General features: G+C 46.8%; 1 protein-coding gene and 1 long non-coding RNA gene across 10 annotated transcripts in view; one reads left to right on the top strand and one right to left on the bottom strand.

Annotated features, from left to right (window-relative positions):
- The window catches only part of NFIB (nuclear factor I B), a 436,272-nt gene that overhangs the window by 150,837 nt on the left and 262,316 nt on the right, over positions 1-23,119 (top strand). The gene's annotated exons all lie outside the window — the stretch shown is intronic.
- The window catches only part of LOC140641464 (uncharacterized), an 81,977-nt gene that overhangs the window by 31,756 nt on the left and 27,102 nt on the right, over positions 1-23,119 (bottom strand). The window contains exons 2-3 of one of the 3 annotated variants that reach the window (XR_012037983.1): positions 10,075-10,215; positions 1,360-4,255 (exon numbers count right to left, since the gene is read on the bottom strand). The exons of 1 other annotated variant lie outside the window; for it this stretch is intronic. This is a non-coding gene — a long non-coding RNA (uncharacterized lncRNA). Of the gene's footprint in view, positions 1-1,359; positions 4,256-10,074; positions 10,216-23,119 lie in introns of those variants that run through there. One more of the 3 variants, XR_012037982.1, reaches the window with a different exon arrangement.

Raw genomic sequence — 23,119 nt, 5'->3', positions numbered from 1 at the left:
AAAAGCTAGAAAAGCCTGAAATGTGCTCATTTTGTCACTCTTGGAGGCCAGAAATTGGGATTTTAGTGCAGGCCAAGCCACTTATCTTACAGAGTTCTGACCAGTTTTCTGAGAAAAATAAAAGAAACAGGCAGAATGAAAATCTGTGGTCAGAAGGTTACAGAAAGGAAAGGCACACATTTCTGCTAGGGAATAGGAAGTGGTCTTGTCTTCCGCAGCAGGGCTGTCTAATAAATCTGGAGAGTTTTATTGACTTCATAGGCGCAAGAATAACCACCCGGAGAAGACATCGGGTTTCACTTATTTTTTTGGAAAGTAATTTTTCACAGACGCAAGGTTAAAAGAAAGTGGTTGCACGGGCCTCGGCTGTGGTGGTGTGTCTTCTGGTATGCGTAATGCAACTGGATCTCAATTCTGGGACAATGCCCAGTCTCAGAGGTCTAAAGCCTCTGTTGAAAGCAATGAGGACAGAGCGTTGCCAAAATTTTATGTATGCAACTGTAGATCAATTGTCTTAGTGCAAGGATAGACTTTGATCAAGAGCGTCTGGAGGGAGGGGTTTCATTAAATGCTGTTTTCAACTCTTAATTCTATAGCTTTTACGTCTACTTGTTCCTAAGTCTACCACAGACCCTGAATGGCCTTGACACAGAGAAACCCCTCCCCAAACCCAAGTCTGGCTCTCAGACAGCAGCAGCAACTGGCATGGAAAGAGTTCTTGGATAGAAAAGATACACAGTTTATAAGGTTTTGCTCCTCACTCCCTGATTTTTGGTCTCATGTTAGACATTCAGAAAGGAAAATGCTTGAAGCTCTCCCCCTCCTGCCTCACGTCTGTGATTCATTAGGAAAACTTGAAAACTTCCCCTAACACAAAGACAAACACAAAGCTTTCCTAAGAAAAGGATTGATAAGGGTGTATGTTGGGTGAGTTCTTCCTTTTAAAAGTGTCTGGCCAAGAATAGAAAATTCAGCCAGTTTTAGAGGGTTTGAGTGTCCATTTCTGAACTCCTTTCAATTGTCCTCATAATCATGGAAGAGATGGCAACTAGGTAATGATTCTAACATTTTGCAGCTTTCATGTTCAATTCCCAGGGTGAGCCTGGGGTGGAGAGGGTGGGGGTACTTCTCCCACTGGGCAAGGAAAGCTTTTCTTCACAAGGTCATATTTCTTTCATAAATCAAGAGCAAGGCAGATAGAGGAGCCATGATTTCAGCCAGCTGGGCTTCAAGTGGTGCCACCTGGTGCGTGGGAGGCCAGTTACCCTCAGAACCCTCAGCATCTCCAGAAAGTGTCCTGGAATCTGAGAGTAAGATCATTGGATGGGGAAGCAGAAAAGAAATCGAAACTAAAACTACTCCATTCAAAGTAATCACTTTATTTTATAGATGCAAAAGCAAACAGGTCATTTTGAAACGTAAGCAACGGAATCCTTTTTCAAAGGAAAATCTTAAATAATAGATTAGCAAACATTTCTTGAGTCGTTGGCATGTGCGGGGCACTGGGCTAAACCCTATACATGTATAGTATTACTTGATTTAATTCTCACTACTCTTAAATAGACACCGTTATCGTCTCTGTTTTACAGAAGAGGAAAATAAGAGATCAACTTGCTCCAGATAGCATACTATATAACTCACCATATGAAGCAGATCAAAGCAGGGTCTTGTGGTGCAATTAGGTTTGGAATACCATGAACCTTTAACCATGGGCTGCCTCATCTTCCACCAACCCCTTCTGTCTCCCTGAAGCAACCCCAAGGCTTTGTGGAGCAGAGTTTCAAAATCTTTTGACTGGATAACCCCTAAAGGTTTTTTCCTGTCTGATACCCAATGATCCTAATTCTGAGGGTTGTAAACCATAGCAATCCTCAAAACAAGTTCCTGAAGCCTGGATATTGGCAAAACTTGCTCTTCTTTAATTGGCTGAATCAAAGCCACCTTTCACTATCTTTAAAGAATAGATTTTTCAAATTACTCTGCACCAATAAACGTAAAGATGAAATCAAGGAACTTTGCACATGTAAACATACTGATGCTCTAAGATTAAATGTGTTGTTTACACTAAAACAGCAGTGCTAAGGTCAGGACCGATTTATATTTCTTGAATAATTAAGTTATTAAGTATTCTATAACTAACACATTTGCTTATACACTCAAATTATCTCTGACAAAATCCAGCTAGATACAAGCATTAGGTGTTAGAATTTTTACCTCTCACATTAGCTAGATGTCTGTCTGGGTATTGGCTCACTCGGAGCAGGGGGTTCACCAAGGAAAGGGGGAGACTTTTGATGTCTTTGTTAGCTTTTCACAAAGGCAAAAAACTCCACAGGCTGAACCTCTTAACTCCTAACTCACATCAGACATCCCTAAATTGCATGGTTTTAGTGTTGCTAAGGGGGATGGGGAAACAGGCTCCTTCTTACAGTGTGGTTGAAGGTGTAAATCGGTATAAAATTATTGGAGGGCAATTTGGCAAGAGCTGTTAAAAATGAAATGCTCATACCCTCTGACCCAATAATAATTCACCTTCTGGGAATTCATCATAGAGAAATACTCCTACGACGGCTCAAAGATGTAAGTGTAAAATGCTGTTTGCAAGAATATTTGGTAGAGGGAAAACTGGAAAGAACCCAAACGTCCATTAACAGGCAATTGGTTAAAGATAGTATGGTTTGGCCATCCAGTACAATACCATGGAGCCATTAAAAAGAAGATTTTAAAAAGATCACTTTTGTCAGACCGGCATGGAAAGATGTCTAAGACCTATTGCTAGGTGGAAAGTAGCATGCTTCAAAGTTGAACTATAATCCCATCTTTTGTAAAATAATAAATGAAATTTTAATATATGCCTTGAAAAAAAAAAAACGTTAACTGGTTTTCTCAGCTGTGTGGGATTATGGAAGATTTTCACTTTCAATGTTATATATTACTACCATGTTTTAAGTTATTTATATGTGTGTGTATATATATTTACATAGATAGGCCATTACTTTTGTAATCAGAAAAAATACATGTTTCTGCAGCTTGGTCCCTGGAGAACCCCGTTACAAAAGTGTAGAAGGCTAGTCCAAACCCATTAACTTTACTGGAAAACAAAACTTCACTGAAATTGGAGCAGGGATGCTGCTTAACCCAGGAGGGGCCACTCATGGAAATTCTTCTGACGTTTCAAGTCTACAAGCCATTGTAATAATTAACCCACAATGAAATATGCTTTTAAAGTGGAGTTAAGGAGAATAAATTTAAAATGCAACCAGTGTTTGAAGCACTGCTGTAGTTGAGAGGACAACTGAGGACCTGAGACTCTAAGAGGTCACTTTAACCGTGACTTGCCAGAGGTGGGGTAAGGAGTGGGATGGCATAAAAGATGAAGAGGGATCCCTGGGTGGCGCAGCGGTTTAGCGCCTGCCTTTGGCCCAGGGCGCGATCCTGGAGACCTGGGATCGAATCCCACGTTGGGCTCCTGGTGCATGGAGCCTGTTTCTCCCTCTGCCTGTGTCTCTGCCTCTCTCTTTCTCTCCGTGTGGCTATCATAAATAAATAAATAAACTTATAAAAAAAAAAGATGAAGAGGAGTTTGTGTTTAATTTTTACACTTTTATCAAACTAAGATTTGGTGCAATCAACCTAGCTCAGGGGCAGATTCCTATTATGGCACTGGGTGGGGGGGCAGTGAGTGGGGGTGAGGGGGATGGGCAGCTATAGCTTATACAATTAAGGGGACTCTTTGTTAAGAAGAATGCAAAATTGCAAATACAAAATTAGGTACAGCACTTCTGAAGGGGCCCCTGAAAAGGACAGGCCCTTAAGCTAAGCTTAATTGGCTTCTCAGAGATCTGCCCTGCTCTGACTCAGAGTTCTTAAATGGAGATAACAGAGGAGGGTACAGGCACACTTCCTTTCCTTTAAGGACTATCCTGCCAAAGAGTAGTTTGTGTCACAGGTGAAAGCTAGAGGTCACACCCAGAGCCCTGGGAGACTCTGCGATCTCTGTTTTGGGGGGTACTTGAGCTTCTATGGATGTTCAAGCCCTGAAGAAGTTCTACTTGTTGACAATGGCAGACACCCAGTTCTTGATGCTCATAAAACCATGGCAGTCAGAGTTGGAAAAGATGTATTAGGTCATTAATCTAGATTCGGGTCCAAGGCAGGATGGTTCACTATTGTAGTCACTCCAAGCCTTTGTCCAGGCAGTTTGGAAATGTCTTGAGGGCCTCACTCTTAGAAGGCTGTTCTTTTCTTCTGGTTACTGGGCAAATGTTGAGGTGTTTGATTAAAAAAAAAGAAAAAGAAAAAGAAAAAAAAAGCAGTTTAGAGTTGAAGCCACATAAGTACTTAATTATATTCATTCACCTAGATTTCTATCAGTGTTTTCCACATGAAGAAAACGATTTAGTGTAAAGAAACTCTTGTGTCTCCGGCATAAAGTTGCCATCAGGGAACAAATCACTGATTTTTTCCGGTTCCTTGTATTTCAACTTTGGTGGTGAGTTTCTTTGTAGCCTTAGGAAAAAACCTAACTTGCTTGGGTTCTCCTTAGCCAGCATTATCAAGAAAGAGTAATTTTGAAAGGCTACTTTTGTTAATAGAAAGTGACTTCCTAAACACTTATTTTAGTTCTGTTTACCTGTCTTTGGTGAACTTGATTTGTTCCCAGTTTTTATGTTAGGCTTTTGTGGGGATATAAAAATGGGGAATCTGAAAGCTAAGTTTTTTGGGTTATTTTGTTCACATTTTCCTTGAAGTCCATATTGATAATGATGGTAATCAACCAAAAGATTTTGAGGGCTACTTTTTGTAGCAAAGAGGATTGTTCTAGACTAGAAGGAGAACAGACTTGATTTATTATCGATTGATTAATATCCACTGTATGGCCTAGTGAACTCTCTTATTGCCTATGCCTCACATGTGTGTGCTTGTATGTGTGTGGTTTGCTTGCTTGTTCTTTATGTGTTTGGCAGTTTATGGATTTGGTTGTTGTTTGCCTTGAAAATACTCAGAACAATTCTTTCTTTAATAAGTAATGCCATTCGCCAATATAAAGTGCTAAACATTAATATAATATTCGGATATTTGCATTTGAAGATTCATTCTATTTTAAATCAAGATAGTGGGCATTAGTTTATTGATGTAGTGACATCATTATTAGTAATGGGCTCTAAGGCCCACTTCTCCCTCCTGCCTCAAGACAAATAAATAGAAAGAAAGAAAGAAAGAAAGAAAGAAAGAAAGAAAGAAAGAAAGAAAGAAAGAAAGAAAAGAAAGAAAGAAAGAAAGAAAGAAAGAAAGAAAGAAAGAAAGAAAGAAAGAAAAGAAAAGAAAAGAAAAGAAAAGAAAAGAAAAGAAAAGAAAAGAAAGAATATTCTTAAACAAGAAACTAACCCCAAATACTACCTGAGTTAAACTTAGGTGAGTTTAATTAGACTTAAAAAGTGGACTGGGGGGAATCCCTGGGTGGCTCAGTGGTTTAGCCCCTGCCTTCGTCCCAGGGTGTGATCCTGGAGTCCCCTAATCGAGTCCCGTGTCAGGCTCCCTGCATGGAGCCTGCTTCTTCCTCTGCCTGTGTCTCTGCCTCTCTCTCTCTCTTTCTATGTCTCTCATGAATAAGTAAATAAAACCTTAAAAGAAAAAAACGCAAAATTAAAAAAAAAAGTGGACTGGGAATTCATCCAGAATGAAAAATGTGCTCATCAAAAAAACAAAACAAAACAAAACAAAAGCTATTTGAAAGGTATAGGAAAGAAATAGAATTATGGGGCAATACTAATTTTAAATCTCCTAAGCTGAAAAAATCAGGTTGAAATGCTAGATGTTAAAGGATTTTCCTTTTATTTTAAAAATATTCAACATAGTATGTCTATCTCTGGGACTTCCTGTGACACCCTCCTTTCAGAAATGTTCCTATCGATGCTAACAAATTACTAAGATAATGGAAAATAAAAATTTCTAAGAAGTACAAAATTATCAAAAAAAAAAAAAAAGGAAGTACAAAATTACCAAAGGCACAGTATCATTGGAAATTACAAGAAGAGGGGTGCCTGGGTGGCTCAGTTGGTTAAGCATCTGCCTTTGGCTCAGGTTATGATCACAGGATTCTTGGATTGAGCTCTGCATAGGGCTCCCTGCTCAGTGGGGAGTCTGCTTCTCCCTCTTCTTGTCCCCCTGGCTCCTGTTCTCTCTCTCCCTCTCTGTCAAATAAATAAATAAAATCGTAAAAAAAGAAAGAAAGAAAGAAAGAAAGAAAGAAAGAAAGAAAGAAAGAAAGAAAGAAAGAAAGAAAGAAAATCACTAGAAGACTATTTTCCTCAAACCATTCAATTTGCCAAGTTTTTTTATGATCTGTGAATGTATTTAAGTGTAATCTCATAAAGAACTTAAAATATTTTAATCATGCATTAAATAAATTCTCTTTAGGAAAAATAATGTAACTATATGAATGTAGTACTGTCCAGAAAAATATGAACTATTGTAATGAAAAGTTAGTACTGCTGGTGATCTCAGTAATGTGAGCTATCCTAAACTCCTTACTGGCAAATAAGTTATAAGCTCTTAAATGTATGGATATCTGTGCTGAATAGAATGCTTTAAACATGGTTGGGTGCAATAAATGTTTGTTTGCACGTTGATTTGTTTCTGGGACAAATCAACATGATTAAATTCAGGTAGATCTCAGATTGTTCACTGATATATGTTTCCCTAATTATCTTTGTTATTATGCCTGATTTCAATAGTAACTGATCAAATGATAGCCATTGTAGGTATTTACAACCCCATCTGTGCAAATGAACCCTTTCAAATGTTCTCTTAAACTTCACCAATGTACATTGGTTTGGAACTTGTTAAAAAGGAAATAAATTAATTTCTGTAATAGAGAATTCCAGTAGTAGACTAGATCCAGCTTCCAAACATTGTCCAGAATGTCTCTCCCTAGGTCCCAAATTGATGACTTTCTGTGTTGTTTTCATTCTTAGGCCAATGTGGTGGCAAAAACGGCACCATTCGGTAAACCCTGGTAGAAGGAGATGATTTCTTTGACAATAGAAGCTGACCTCCCATTGTCCTAACTAGGGTGACATGTCCATCCCTGACCTTACAATAGTAATCCAGTGGTGTGTGGGTATGTTAGTTTTCTGTGGCCGCCATCACAAATTACCACAGGAAGGATGGCTTACTCGCAGAAATATATTCTTTCATATTTTTAGAGACCAGAGATCCAGTCAATGCGTCATCAGGGCTGTGCTCCCTCTAGAGGCTCCAGGGGAGATTCTGTTTCTTGCCTCTTCCAACTTCTGGTAGCTCTAGGCATTCCTTGGCTTGTGGCTGGATCCCTTCAATCAATCTCTCTGATCTCCCTGACTCCTTGTCTTATCTGTGTGTCTCCTCTGTGTATCTGTGTCAAACTCCCTCTGCCTCTTCTAAGGACACACATGATTGTATTGAGGGCTCACTGGGATAATCCAGGATGATCTCATCTCAAGAGCCTTAACTTAAACGCAGCTGCAAAGATCCTTTTCCCAAACAAAATCATACTCACAAATACCAGGCATTTGGACAACAAACATCTTTGGTAGGGGTGGGGGGTTGTGGGGGTTGGGAGGGGTGGCACTATTTAACCCACTACAGCTGGTAAATGATTAACAATCTCCTTGCAGCAAAGGAGAAGCCATGATATACAGCATTTACATAGTTGTGTGGTATTAATACTGCTAATGATCAATTTCAAGCTGCCAACAGGAAGTCATTGAATACAGAGCTGGGAGGAGATGCACAGTGGCACACTTAAATCATGTAGATTCGATAGATATAAGTAACCTCCAGAGCATAAATGATCATAAAATATATTCAAATAATTAGGAAGTGAGTTTTGAGTGCCTAATAACTCTATATTAAATATACTTTAATTATAAATGTATATACTTAAATTTTAATAGTGATCACATTGAACAACGTGCTCACAAAATTCCTAAAAATTTACCAGTTGGTTCGAATAAGCTGGTATGAGGCAGCTCCAACATGCCGCTGGATAAAATGTGCTGATTAATCAGGCCTGACTCATAGAGCCTGAGGCCTATGTAGGGTCAGCAATATTCAAACCACATGAACTAAAAATGAGGTGGATGTTTCCTTAAGAGAAAGTTGGGGTGCTATTACTTAAAGGAGGGGAAAGGAGTATTAGGAAGACAAAACGACAGTCACTTTATTTATTTTTTTTTAAGATTTTATTTATTTAATCATGAGAGACACAGAGAGAGAGAAAGGCAGAGACACAGGCAGAGGGAGAAGCAGGCTCCATGCAGGGAGCCCGACGTGGGACTTGATCCTGGGTCTCCAGGATCATGATGCTCGGCTGAGCCACCGGGCTGCCCCGGCAGTCACTTTAGTATTGTTTAAATATATTTTAATGATTCCAAGCTAAAGAAAAAATTTTCAGCAAAGTTCAAAGTAGTTACAGGTACAAGTATTGTAGCTACACATGGATCTGCAAGTCAGATCTCTACGTGAGGGAAAATCACCATTTTTCACATTGTCATTTCACTCAGTTCATAAAAAGCTGTTCCTCAGCCTAGAAACGTGTCCTGAGGTGATCAACCTCAGGAAAAGAGACATAAATGAATAGTCTTTTAAAAAGTATCATTTCTTGCTGAGTGAAGTAAGTCAGTCGGAGAAGGACAAACATTATATGTTCTCATTCATTTGGGGAATATAAATAATAGTGAAAGGGAATATAAGGGAAGGGAGAAGAAATGTGTGGGAAATATCAGAAAGGGAGACAGAACGTAAAGACTGCTAACTCTGGGAAACGAACTAGGGATGGTAGAAGGGGAGGAGGACAGGGGTAGGAGTGAATGGGTGACGGGCACTGGGGGTTATTCTGTATGTTGGTAAATTGAACACCAATAAAAAATAAATTAAAAAAATAAAAAATAAAAAATAAATAAAAAGTATCATTTCTTTAAAAAAATTAACAACTTTACTGAGATATACTTTGCACACTGCAATTCACCATTTAAGGTACAAAATTCAGTGTTTTTTGATCCATCCTCAGAGTTGTTCATTCTCCACCACAATTAATTTTAGAACATTTTCGTCACTCTAAAAAGAAACTACCATAGTGCTGCATCTTCCAATGCCTGCACTCTGCCCTCCGCCCTCCCCCCGACCAGCCCTCAGCAACCACAAGTCTATTTTCTGGGTCTGTAGATTTGTCTATTCTAGGAATTTCATATGAATGAAATTATACAATGCACATTCCTTTGTGACTGGCTTCTTTCACTTAGCATAATGTTTTAAGGTTCATCAACGTAGCATTTAGCAATATTTCATGCCATATCTTTATTGCCAAGTAGTATTCCATCATGTGGATATACCACATTTTCGTTTAATCATTCATCAATTGATAGGCATTTGGATGGTTTCCCCTTTTTGGCTATTATGAATAAGGCTGCTATGAACATCTGTGGACAAGTCTTTATGTGGACATAAATTTAATTTCTCTGAAATTAATGGTCTTCTGAGTTAAAATGTTTAGCAAGTTTTCTTTTCCTTTTAAGATTTTATTTATTTATTCATGTGAGACATAGATCAGCAGAGACATAGGCAGAGGGGGCTCTCCTGTGGGGAGCCCCATGTAGGACTCAATTCGGGATCCTCAGGAACACACCCTGAGCCAAAGGCAGATGCTCAACGACTGAGCCACCCAGGCACCCCAGAAAGGTTTCTTATTTTCCACCTGTTTAAGGGGGCTTTTGTTTAGGAATCAGATCAGAAATACTACATATAGAATTTTGATCCTTTTAAATATGGGGTCACTACACCAAACCCATTAAGAATCTGGGGAGGGTCTCAGCCCGAAGGAGTCCTGCTCATATACTTCAGAGAAGAGGAGGGCACTGTCAGGAGAAAGGAGGGGCTGACTTGGGGTGCACTGTGCCGGTGTGGATGAATTCTCCCTGCCATACCTAAGTCCTGGTCCACCAGCGGTAGGCCACAATAATTATCCATCACAGTGCTCCTTCAGGGACTCTCTGCATACAAACTATAAAGAGTAGTAAAAAAATAAAACCTTACTCTTTGATCTGAAAATCATCTTCACAAGGTTTGGGAAACTTGAAGGAAAGGGGGGAATTTTAGCTTTCCTGATAGAGACCAGGAGAGAGTTTCATTTTCTCTCTTGCACGAGGGGAATGTTCTTTGGTGTGTCCTGCAAACCTGCCATGGGGAGAAAAAAAAAAAAAAAAAAAAAAAAGCTCTACTAATTTATATAGCAACTTTCTTCCAAGAAATTCAGTGTCTCAAACAGTCTTTCACTCAGTCCCCTTCGGGAGTGTGCAGAAACGTGCATAAGAAATTACTTCTTTTAAAATGTACACTCTCCCCTTAGCCAGCACTGGGCAGAAATAGAACCAGAAGAGCAGACCTCCTGACCAAACATTCCGCTGTAACATTTCAGTGAGCTTCTATAAATCAGTGCATAGCCTTAAAAACAGGATCTCCCCGTCATATCCCCATGACTCTCCCCATGGAAGACTACATTCCTTTCAGCAGGGGCAGAACTTCCCCTTCCAAATTAGCATTGACTGCTATGGCATGCACCATGAAATGGAAGTGCGTTGTCCACGTACAATTAAGCGCTCAGGTCTGCTTCACAACAGGCATGGTTTCCCTCTAGCAGCTCAACCTTCCCAGCCTGGCCCAACTGGGAACCCCTCAAGAATCCTGGGGCTGACTCTCTCCAAAGCAAGAGTCTTGCTTACAAACTGCAGGCAGAAAATCGCAATCCAGCCACTCCTCTCTCACTGTTGTTACTTCCGAGGCTCCGAGGCTCCGTGTTGCCTGGAGACCTGGGGCTGCACTGACCTTGGGGTCCTCCTGCTGAGACAGGGAACAAGCCTACTCGGTTCCAATTTCCAAAGCCCAACTCCAAAGACTGGATGGATGATGACTCTGGGGAGGCCTCCAGCGCCAGCTATATGCAGGACGCAACCCAGCCCTCCACCCAAGACCAACCACTTAGTTCCTTGTGTTGGGCAGTTCTTCAACATTCTTTTTTTTTTTTTTTTTTTTTTTAGATTTTGTTTATTCATGAGAGACACAAAGAGGGAGAGAGGCAGAGACATAGGCAGAGGGAGTAGCAGGCTCCCTGCAGGGAACCTGATGCGGGACTTGATCCCAGGACCCTCGGATCAGGCCCCGAGATGAAGGCAGAGGCTCAGTGACTGAGCTGCCCAGGGGTCCCCCACTCAACATATTCTTATGGTGAAGTTCTCACTGCCCATCCCTGAGGGGGGAAAATAAAATCTTGGTCAGGGCCACACTAGCTTATGAAGAATCTCAGGAAAGCACACCTGCAGAATATCTGTGTCTTTAGTCCCACCCCTAGAAAATCTCTGGGCACCATAAATTCCTTCCCAGGGATTCCCAGAGAATGGAAGGTTTTAATCCAGTTGGTGACAAAAAGTTCATACTAGCATCTCAGGTGACATCCAGCCTCAGACATATTTTGTTTCAACCCCTATACTCTTAACCAGTGCTTTATTTTAAATTTGTGCTAGTTGTCAACAAGGACTAACTACATAGTTTGTAGGGCCCAGGGCGATATGGAAATGCAGGCCCCTTGTTCAAAATTTAAGAATTTCCAGATGGCCACAGCAGAGCATTAAACCAAGTAGCCAAGTACAGAGGCCCTCCTTGGGCCAAGTATGGGGTGCTTGTGTGCCTGCACACAGGTTGCATGTCCACGAAATGCCCTGCTCCCAACATTTAAGAAGCAAAAGATTCGTAACCTCTTTTAAAAGCTAAAAAAAAATACCGGACTCTAGGTCCGCATCCCTCAATGGATCCATAAAATCAGCTGGTGCCAAGTTGCAACTTGTATTCATTTGCTAGGGGTACCATGACAAAATACCAGAGACTGAGTGGTTTATATGACAGAAATTTATTTTCTTACAATATGGAGGCTGGAAGTCTGAGAACAAGGTGTCAGCAGAATTCTTTTTCCTAAGGCTCACTCCTTGGCTTTCCTGCTTACTGATGGCTGCCTTCTTGGTATGTCTTCATACGGTCTTCCCACCATACCTGTCTGTGTCCTAACCTCCCCTTCTTGTAAGGACTTCCCCAGTCACACTGGATTAGAGCTACCCTAATGACTTCCCTTTAACTTAATAACACCTTTAAAGGCCCTATCTCTAGATACAGCCACATTCTGATGTATTGAGGGTTAGGTCTTCACCATATGAATTTTGGAGGTCAATTCAGCCTACAACACAACTGTTCACTTTATTTTATTTTTTAATTTTATTTATTTATTCAGGAAAGACAGAGAGAGAGAGAGAGAGAGAGGCAGAGACATAGGCAGAGGGAGAAGCAGGCTCCCTGCAGGGAACCTGATGCAGGACTTGATTCCAGGACCCTAGAATCACAATCTGAGCCAAAGGTAGAGGCTCAACCACTAAGCCACCCAGATGCCCCACAACTGTTCCCTTTAGAGGGACACAGGGCTCCAACTCTCTGCACTGGCCTAGTCCCCAGCAGTTGCCACAGGTCATCTTGTTTATGCTGCTGCTCTTCCTCCTGTTCACCTCTGCCGCACAGATGGACCTGCTCCTCTCATGTGGCATATGGAATAGCAACACCGTCTATTACACAACCATGGCCACACACATCCTCCACATCTGCAGGATGACTCAGGTGATCTTTTGCAGGGCTATCATTATTTCCTTTTATTTATTTATTTATTTATTTATTTGGCAGAGAGAAAGTGTGTGTGTGTGTGCACACGCACGTGCACACACACACATGCACGCACAAGGCAGAGGGAGTGGCAGGGGAGAGGGAGAAGCAGACCCCCTTGCTGAGCAGAGACCCCAAGGTGGGGCTCGATCTCAGGACCGTGGAATCATGACCAGAGATGAAGGAAGACGCTTAACTGACTGAGCCATCCAGGCGCAACTTATAATCACTCTCTTAAAAACAAAAACTAAAATGTATCCATCATTCAGAGATCGGATAGAGTTCAAGTGCACTGCAGAAAGAAGAAATAACTATGAGGTATAAGTAACTATTCACTCCAGCAATTAGACTGGTAGGTCTTAGGAAAGGGAACTCTCGGCCACTATATAATTTTTCCTGGGGCCGATCCTAATAAAATCACCTGACCGTATAAGGGATGGCCCTAAATTTCAGTGGAATCCCAACCATACAGCCCCTTCGAGAGAGCATACTCTCAAATTGGTCTTTGTACCTATTTGTAGAAATGTTAGCCAGATTATAGCTGAAAACTCTGCTAATTCTGGGGACGTTTCTGGTCTTGTGCCTGGAGCTGTTGAAGCATATATTCACACCTACCACATGTAACACTCAGTAGCATCATTTCCAGCACCACACTTTCCTACTTTATTTTTAAAAGAAACAGAGCAGACACTGAAGACCTGCTCACTCTGTTGCTTTTTCCAGGAGGCTCCATAAAAGGTGGAAGGGATGGCTTCTGTGCTGAAAAGAGGCATATTTTGCTTTTTTAAAAGGAAAGGGGACACAGAAACCTTTGCTCAGAATCAGGGAGCTCATGCTGAAACATATAACATTGGTACCTGCATGCTAATAAAATAATAATAATAATAATAATGTCCCACTTACAAGGTTCTTGGAGCATAGTGTAGCAATTAATTAATTCCAATATGAGAGCTGGGGAAAGATGTTAAAAGCGTCGTACTCTAGCCTCTTTTTTCTAAGACAAGGAAAGGGAGGTTCTGAAATGTTTAATGACTCGCCTCAGACCAACACTCCACCTCAAATCCAGGTCTTTTCTCTCAGGTCAGGGGACGTCCCACCCCACCGGGCTACTACTAAACAGGCATTGTGCTGTTGGCCTAAATTGCACGTAAAACAACAACAAAACCCCTCTCTCTCTCCGCCAGAGTCTCTATTTAGACTCCAGAGTTGAGAAAGCAAAGGCTCTTTCAACTTCAACTCCCTTAGCAAACAGAAGAAAAGGCATCCGACTGACCCGGGGACTTTTCCCGCTGGACCCTGGGTCTCCCCGACAGCGAGCGGTGCTGACTGCCAGTTTGACACCAGGGGGCGCAGCATCCTTTGTCCTGACAGGCATTGAAGGCGGCCTCCGAAGGCTTGGCTGGGCCTCAAAAAAAAAAAAAAAAAAAAAAAAAAAATCTGACTTTCCCTCCTTTCACGGTTTCTTTCTGGAAGCGGCCCACCCCTTAGCCCCCCTCATTCATCTTAAGACCATTTTTTTTTTCTTCCTCCCCGGACGCTCAGATTCTCCCCTCCATACCATCTCAGATTTGCGCATGTTTTAGGGTCTTGTGCATGTTTCTAGAAGGGCTTTTCAGAGTCACCAGCCCCTCCCCAGCTGCTCCTCTCCTGCAAAGCCCTGGAACCCATGGCCACGGCCTATCGTTTGCTGTCAACTGGAGGGCCCCCCCTACCACCACCAATTCAGGATTTTCTAGCAATTCTTCCAGAATGAAAAAACTCTCAAGGACAGGACTAGCTTTTTCTGAAAGAATTATCACATGCATCCTCTAAAATCCCTCTCCTTCCCACTCACAAAAATAGTAACAAACAACTGAAATTACTGGTTCTGGAAAGCTCACGCAGCCCAGCATTCACCCTCACTGCCCTCTGTCTGCTCCTGAGCCTCTAATATCAGCCTTTGGTGGGGGACACCTACCCAAAGGACAGGCTGAGTCATCCTTTCAGCCACACTTCTTACCGACCCACTGTGCACTCCAAGCAGGATAAGCGCCTCCTTCCGCCCTCACCAACTTGGCTCTATGTGTTCTCCAGCAGAAGGAAATCCACTTCATATTCACCGAAGTCTCTGATTCCAAAGACTCAGTGTTCCCATGTTTCACAGATAAATGAACATCCCCTACCACTTTAAGACACACTTCTATGCCTGCTTCTATAGACACAACACACCCAAAATGCAAACGCCCATACCTGACAAACATGCCCTTTTGCAAAGAGCCCTAAACATTCACTATTTTGAACTGAAGGACCACAGGGTCCTCACCAGGCCTTTGAAAAGCCGCTGCCCTAGTTACATGAAGAGATTTCGAGTTTACAGTCTTCACCCCTGCTCGCATTGGAGCTGCTCAACAACCCAGAGGGACGACAGGCAGGGAAATATGAAGCTTCAGAAACTTGCCCCAGTCCCAGAGCTAGCACAGGTTGCAGGCAGCACTGGGGTGACAGCAGCTAGGCGACAGGGGCCCAAGGAAAGTTATCTGTCCAGTTGCACTGGGCAGACCTAGAAGGGATGCAGCCCTCACAAATGATCAGGGTACCTGTGCCAAGAGAGTTATGGTCTCAGCTCCTGAAAAACTGTGGCATTAGCAGGTACAAGTGGAGAGGAAAGGAAAGGGTCATGTGAACTCTGACCTGATCTTTCTCTTTATCTGTGACCTCACTCATGTCTCACTGCTCCCCACTGGCCTTGGCTATCGTAGAGTGATGCCAGTGCTGGGTCTGGACAGGTAGCCGCAGCAGGTTATCTTGACTGGGAGCCTCCCACTCCTCCTTCAGAAAGCAGTGGTAACATCTATTAGATCTGGCAAAGGGGGCAGAGCACGAGATTTACTTTCAGTTTAGGCCCTTTTGTATTATTTGAAGTATTTGGATTTATGTAAATGTTACTCTTATAATTAAAAAAATTTTTATTGGGGCTAATAATGCTCTTTAGAGTTGCTGTAATAATAACCTATGTAAAGTGTCTGGCACCGCACATGGTCTGGCACACCGTGGATGCTTCCTGAACAGTAGTGCATTGTTAGCCACACCAGCCTCAAAACGGAGCAAACAGACTTCAAATCAAGAATCCTAGGGTCTGGAGCATACTCTGCCCTCAGCTCACCATATGCCCTTGGGTAAGTCAAGTCCCTGCTCTGTGCCTCAGTTCCCTCCTCTATAAAATTACAAGATATGGTCCAATTGAATTGGAAAATAATGGGAAGGCTAGAGAGCCAAGTTCACCACCAGAAGTGCCCGAGGCACCCTCTAAAATGCAGCCAGTCTCTGCAGAGGAGGCCTCCCAAGCTGGAGCTCATCAGGCACAAATCCTTCCCTTCCTAGAAGAAGCTGGCCTCTAGGGTAGGCAGAAAGGGCTGGAGACAGCTGAGCAAGTTCTGGAGATAATACAGAAATTAAGTTAGGACACAAAAATGCGTGAACACCATGCAAAGCCATCAACTTAGGTAGGCGCCGGGGGAGAAGGTTCAGGTTATTCCTTGGGTGCAGTGGGCACCATGATCATTCCCAGAGAGATGTCCTTGGTTGATGGAGGGGGTGCAATTTAGAAGCGATCTCCTGGCCCAGTCAGAGCCAGCCCCAGGTGGGTAGGATGAAGAGTTCTCCGTGAGGCACAGGGGCTAGCTTTGGTGAGACCAGGCTCTCCCCTTAACACCATCAGAAGCAGAGCAGCCCTTCGGATAAAGTCAGAAGGAACCTGCTGCCCCAGAGAATTGGACTAAAGCACCTCTGAAACTTTGTCCATTTTATCTTAATGACAACAATGGAAAAGTGGAGAAACAGCCATAGAAAGTGCAGTTGATCAGGCACTAAAACAGGGGAGACCTGTATTGGGGCACCCCAGCTCCTGATAATCAAATAGAGATTTGTTCCTGGAACACACAGCTGATTCATTTCCCATCCTGCTCCACAATCGGAGGTTTTCCTTATAAATCTCCTTTGCCAGTGCTTGGGCTTTGGGGACCAGAGGCAGGTAGTCTGGTGGGTAGGAAGGTTGTGACTTTCTTTTCGCCCCGGTCTTCTTCCTATTTAAAGCAGCACCGCCTGTCGTAGCCTCGTCTTGCCAATATTTGCAGGCAGGAAGATTTCCTGACATTGTAAGGGGGGGGGGGGGTGGCAATCAGAACAGATGGGAGGCCCTTTCCCAAGGCCATCAGGCAGGGCAGAAATCGGTTCACCCGCACCTCAGGAGGAAGCACCAGCCCCCATTGTCACGGTCAACACTCAGAAGGTATCTGCGTTTATATTTCAAGAAAAAAAAAAAAAAAGAAAGGGAAAAAATTTTTTCGTATCTCTGAATTATTTGACCACACCCTTTGCAATGACATCTTCCCCCAAAGCCTTGTTGTCACTGCCTAAAGGGGAGGTGATGTCTCCGGCTCTTGAGGGAGCTGGAATAAAGGTGGCAAAGTCTGCGGACACCTGGAAGACCCCTCCCTCTTCTGCGAGGCCTAGCGCCCTAAGAGCAGGATACAGGAGGAGGCGGCGGCTCACAGAGGGAGGCTTGGGCAGGTACCAACAACCCCGCCTGATTTCCAGAGGCAAAACCAAATAAATAAAAATAGTTGCAACCACCCTACTTTGACAGACCTACATTTTGCGAATTTCTGCAATTCGGAAGAGATCCCTTCCACTGTACATCACGGGTCGCTTCCAAAGACGCTTCTGAATGTATGGCCACTTGTTAAAACGTCTCTGCGCTTGCTTTTCCGCGTGGTTCTTTTCTGCGCCCGTTTGTATCTCTAATAAGCAGCATTGTTTATTATCCTTGGGTCCGTGCCCCTGGGACTGAACTGAAATAAAACAGGAGCGCGGAGGCCGAGAGCTGGAGAACGCGCCGGGTTTCCCAGGCCCCGGAGGGTCCCGGGGCAGCGGCGCGGCGGCGCGGGGACAGCCCACCCGCGCGGACGCGCTCGGTGCTGGGCAAGTTTGCAGGAGTTTTTCCGGACGCCGAAAGGGTCCTGGGCAGCACGAAGCCGGGATGAGTGGGCACAGGAAAGAGGCACACTGGGAAGGGAAATGCCACTTAAGACTGGGAAGAGGGGTGTGACGTGGGGGCCGCACGGACCGCACACTGCCAGGATCCCACCAGGCTGCCGCGCGGGAAGCGCCCCGAGCCGTCTCTCAGCTCGAGGTCTCACCGTTCGTTCCTGTGCAAGAAATTCCCAGTAACAAATTCTCGTCCCTCCGCGTAGCCCGGCCTTCTCCGCTGTCAAAACGAGCATCCTAAACAAGACGAGGCTTACCCCCCTCCTCCCCTGCGGTGGCCTGATATTTGTCCCCATTTCGTTTTAAGCCGAGTGCTTTGTGGCCGTGGAGAACGTGAGCGCAAGCCCTGAGAAATGAAGCCCCGCCGCGCCCCGCAGCCGCACTGAGAGGCCTCCCGCGCCCTCGGACCCCAAACGGGCCCGTCCGCGGGGCCTCTCCCGAGTTCCACTGCTCCCCAAACCCAGCGGGGTGCGCCCTCAAGGAGCGGAAACCCGCATCGGAGACACGACGCCGGTGCTTTCCGCGTCGAGAGGGAAATTTCCCGGTTTAGCCCAGCCTGTGCCTCCACGTCCCCCCCGATGGGAGGTCGGGGCCGGCTCTGCGGGAGAGTTTGCCGGGAAGCATGTAATTAAACGCGCGCGCCAAACCCGGGCTGTGCGCTCCCCAAAAGAGACTTCCAGCCCCAGGGCCCGATCCGAACCGTCCTTCCCGCAGGATCCTGTGGGAGACAAGCCCCCCGCCCGTCCCCCAGCTTCCCCCAAATTCCCCAACAAGCTACAAAGGCTGCTCAAACTGCTACTGCCAGCTCTGCTCCCTCGTCCAGTTAGGTGGTTTCAAGACACACAGATTCGGTTTGCCTGCAAGAGCCAGAGTGATTTCCCTCAAGCAACTCGTGCAGGAGCTTCAGGCAGCGTCTGGGTTGCCGCGCGTCCAAGCGGCGGCGGGGTTTCCCGAATTTTAAGAAGTAGTAAAGTGAATTTCGGGGCAGGGGAAAGTGCTGGGTGTTGGGAGTGTGGGGTGGCGGTGGGCGCCGAGGAAGCAGCCAGGAGGCTTCTTGTGTTTTGTTTTGTTTTGTTTTAAGGTTAGACTTGCACCAAGCCGCAGACACTAACGGCACCGCTTCGCGGTTTCCGAGAATTTCGAGAATCCTGCAGAGTTTGGGTGCATCCCTGCAGGCAGGGGCCCCCGCACAGCGGACTGGGAACTGCTTCCAGTTCCCAAAGAGCCAGCGCAGTTTGCCGGGTAGTACGAGGCGCCGCTGACTTCGCTCCTGCGGCTGCGGCTGCGGCTGCGACTGCGGCTCTTCGGTCCTCTCCCCTCTCGTGCCAAACCCAGAGCCATCCTGTCGCGGCCGGGATTGCGCGGGAGAAAGGAGGGCCGAAAGTCTAGACTGCGCATTCTCCCAACAGGTAGTTTCACCGCCGAGCTAGCCGGGTTTCAATATTCAAGGCTGGGTCGCCGGGGCCGCGCTAAGCTGGAGCCCAGACGCAGACACCTAGAGTCGCTGTTCTGGGAGTCACTTTAAATAACCTTGCATCCTCTCCGTTCCCCAGCTTCTCCCGAAAGAGCGTGAGCTGAGCGGTCTGGAATGGAGCTCAATGAGCCCAAATAAGCCGCTTCAGGCTGTAAACTAGTATGATTTGGGGTTTCCTTTCCTTTCTTTCTTTGTCACTTTTCCCTTTCTTTTTCTTTCTTTTTCTTTTTTTTTTTTTAATGTCTTTTCGCCCCGATGGTTACTACTGGACCCAGCTGGGCTTTAGAGAGAGAGATTTATTTGAGAATTGGGAGATTCCCCCCCTTCGAAATACACTAGGCTCCAGAGCAAAAGAGGAAAAAGCTGCGTGGCATTAGATGGTATAATTGAATTATGCCTTTCCCTGGTGCGCAGTGAGGAAAAGCAGAATGCCAGGCCGTGTGTGGAACGGGCGGCGGCTGCCTCGCGCTCCAGCGGGCGCACCACGCTTCCTTCCCAGGGCGCAGGGAGAAGTTGGCTTGGGCCACTTTGTCCTGCCCCCAGCAAGGGTGCGCGGGCTGGGAGGTCGCCGCAGCCTGGCGCTGGCTGCGTGGCCCCCTTCCCTTCGGAGGCACTCGCCCCAACGTCCCCGCCTGCGGCACTGGGCGCACGTGGTGCGCAGAGACCCGAAGCGCGACTCGAAACCGCGCGCGTCGCCCCAAAGATCCCTGGCGCGCGCGGCCCTAGCTGGGCGGGGGAAGTCGGGGGACCGGGCCCCCGGGCGGGCGGATCTAATCCTGCCTTGGCAAACCAGCCTCTCCCGCTGTTGCTCTGCGCCGGCTCCGGATAGTGCTTTCGGCACTGGCACGAACCCCCGAACTACCGGCTCTGTCTTGTCCGCCTCTTAAAGAAACGTCCCGCAGTCAGCCCCTCGAAGCCTCCGGGGCCGTGGGCGGACCTGACCCAGGATCCCTGGATCTTTAACCACCTCGGGACCTGGCCTCCCAGTGGCACCCGGCCCGCACCCCCACACCCACCCCGGCACTGCTGGTTTGCCCTGCGCCTCCACCACTAACCGCGCCACCTAAACTTTGCAAAGTTTTCTCGAGCTCTGCTACCTCAATCAAGTTCGCCTTGGCAGGCGCTGGCGGGAGGAGAAAAAGAACCACCGCTTCCTCCCCTCCGCCACCTATCCATCCTCCTCTCCCTCCCCCTCCGCCTCCCCCGCGAGTCCAAACCTTGCGGGTGGGAGCGCGCGGCGGTGCAGCCCCCGAAGGCACCGGCTCTGCAGGGGACGGAGTCCGTTTCGCATCCCCCACTCTCTGCGCCTCGCCGTTCCCGCCCCCCTCCTCCCCCACCTCGCTTTCGGCGGGTCCTGCGGGCTTGTAGTTTAGTTTTGTTCAAATTTATTTTTATCTCTTTCCAGATTTTTTTTTTCTTTCTTTAGGATTCCACCCTGCTGGAGCCTCGAGCGTCCGCCTGCCTCCCAGCTCGCCGGCGTGGGGACCGGGAGCCTTCTTCGTGCTGGGCGGGTTGGCTCCCGAGTGGGGGCCCGGGGCTCCTAGGCCTCGATCTCGTCTCTCTGGGAGACCCTGCGTCTGGGTGTGGGGCGAAGTCGTGCCAAGCTCGGGCTCCAGGCTAGCCACCTGTGCCCGTAGCCCCCCGCGCGCCCCCAGCCGTGGGTGCGGCGGGCTTGGGGGTTGTCTTTGTACTTCTTTAGAAGACGGGAGCAAGCGGTGGGGACGAGACCCGCTGTAAGGCCCTGCCGAGGTCTTCCCACACGCCGGGAACTCGAGGTGGAAAGGTCCGCTCCCTCCAGGTCCCGCCACTCCACATGCCCAGCCAGGAGACCACCACGGAATTTGCCCCAAGTTGATTGGTTTGTGGCCTATTCTGTTTTTATTTTGTCTAGGATTAGCGGGGTTTGAAATTTTTGTGGCCAGCCCTACTACCCCGGGGCTTCAACTTTCAAACCAACAAGTCACCGGGTACGTTCCGGCGAAACTGGATCTCCCGGTGCGCTGCTGGGACGCGTGCTGGGAATAGAAACGAAATCCTGCTCGCAGGGCGCCGGGCGGACTCCTGGGCCTGGGGTTGCAGGGCCGTTTCCGAACCCCGCGGGATGGGGCTAGAAGTCGGCCTTGACCCCGCCAGGGTCACGGCCAGCACTTCGCCTTGATCTTTGCACGTGCCGGTGGTGATCCTGCGATCCCTGGCCTCGGACGCTGCCTGCCCCCAAGCGACGTCCGCAGCTGCTAACGCCTTCCGCGGGGCTGCGCCTACGTGCCCAGATCAGAATCAGGTTTGCTGCTCCAGGTTAGGAGCACGCCGGTTACCTCGTGTGACCCGGGACTTGCGACGTCCGCCCAAATCCAGGCTGGCTACCAGCGCCCCCGCCTCCCAGAGTCTCGGGAGCCCCGCGCCCCACAGCATTCTCTCTTTCCAAACTCTGGGCCAACACGTGTCCCCGCGCTGCCTCCTTCCTTCCTTCCTTCGCCGCACGTCCCAGAGGCCTCACTCGGACTGGGCCCGCCAGGATGTAAGGTCGCATCTCCTTGCCCCCCACCCCCCACCCCAGAACCCCACCCGGGCTTGCCCCTGCCAGCCTTGGCCCACGTTGTCACCAAAGGTCGTGTCGGAGAGGGGGGCGACCGGGAAAGGTGGGGTTTCTGGGCCCTTCAAGTGGCACCCTAGCAGGAGCAACACTTCTAGCCAGGGTGGCGGGAGGGACACCTATGGCTGCTTTGGAGGACGGGGAGGTGCGCGAAAGCCAAGAGGAGAAAAATATGGTAGAGGTGACTACGTTGTGGGTGTAAGCAGCTTGCTTCTTAACTCCTCACCCCACCACCCCCAAACCCGAGCGGCTGACAAAATTGTCTATCTTTTCTTTTAAATACCAAACTCCCAGAGGGTGGGGCGGAGCTGAGGGCACGCGGCTCCCCCAGAGCCAGCCTGTACCCAGCAACTGTGGCAGCCGCACTTTCCAGGGCAGACGCCTTACACTTCGATCTGTGTTTGCTTCCAATATAAAGGATCCGGTTCACAAAGGGGCACCCACTTCCATCCCCCCCACCTCCACCCCTGTGAACCCTTCCTAGAACCTCAAGCACTTGGATCCTGTGTTTTGATGTTTAATTTTCCGGCACCCTAGCTTGCCCTGAGAGATTTTAAGAGGGCAAGGAGAAGATCAAATTAGGATTAAGAAAAGAAGACTGGGCGTTCTTTTAGGGGGAGGGCTAGAGATGAATTCAAAATCGAATGTGGATGAATTTGGAAGTGTTCTGAGATTTCATTTCCTTCAGAAGCTGTCTGCTTTAGACCAAAACTTACTGGAATTATTATGAAGCTGGGAGTCTGTGGGACAAGACAATCAAAGAGGCTTGCCGGACATCCCTTAACCCAACCCTCTCCTCAAAAGCTCTAAGCTCAGCTTAGTGACATAAGTACCATCCAACACTGGCACTGGGCTGCCTCAGTGTGTTCATGGAGGGTTCCTTCAGGGATGCCAAGGCCCAGAGGGTGATGCAGGACGGGGTGGGCTCCCCAAGGCCGAAGGACAGTATCTGTCCTCTGGGATGGAGCCTGGAAGGGAACTACAGGAAACAGGCCTGAGTGGGAGGCCTAGGAGGCCTCCAGTGCCTTGCCAGTGTCAGGGGAGGGATGACCCAGCCACCCCTCCTCCTGCAAAGCCCCTCTGCTGATGGTTATTTAAAGCCTCAAGCTGATATTCCTCATCTTGATGCCTAGGTTAAGAAAGAAAGAAAGAAAGAAAGAAAGAAAGAAAGAAAGAAAGAAAGAAAAAAAGAAAGAAAGAAAAGGGTAGAACATGTACCAAGGTTTGGAGTTATTTATGTAGGTTCTCCATTTACTTTTATTTGTAGGGTTTTCTTCTTTTTTGTCATTCCT

This window comes from Canis lupus, chromosome 10 (assembly GCF_048164855.1).
Source record: "Canis lupus baileyi chromosome 10, mCanLup2.hap1, whole genome shotgun sequence".
Classification (NCBI taxonomy): Eukaryota; Metazoa; Chordata; class Mammalia; order Carnivora; family Canidae; genus Canis; species Canis lupus.
The sequence above is the reverse complement of the archived record's forward strand: the minus strand, read 5'-3'. Positions and strand labels throughout refer to the sequence as shown.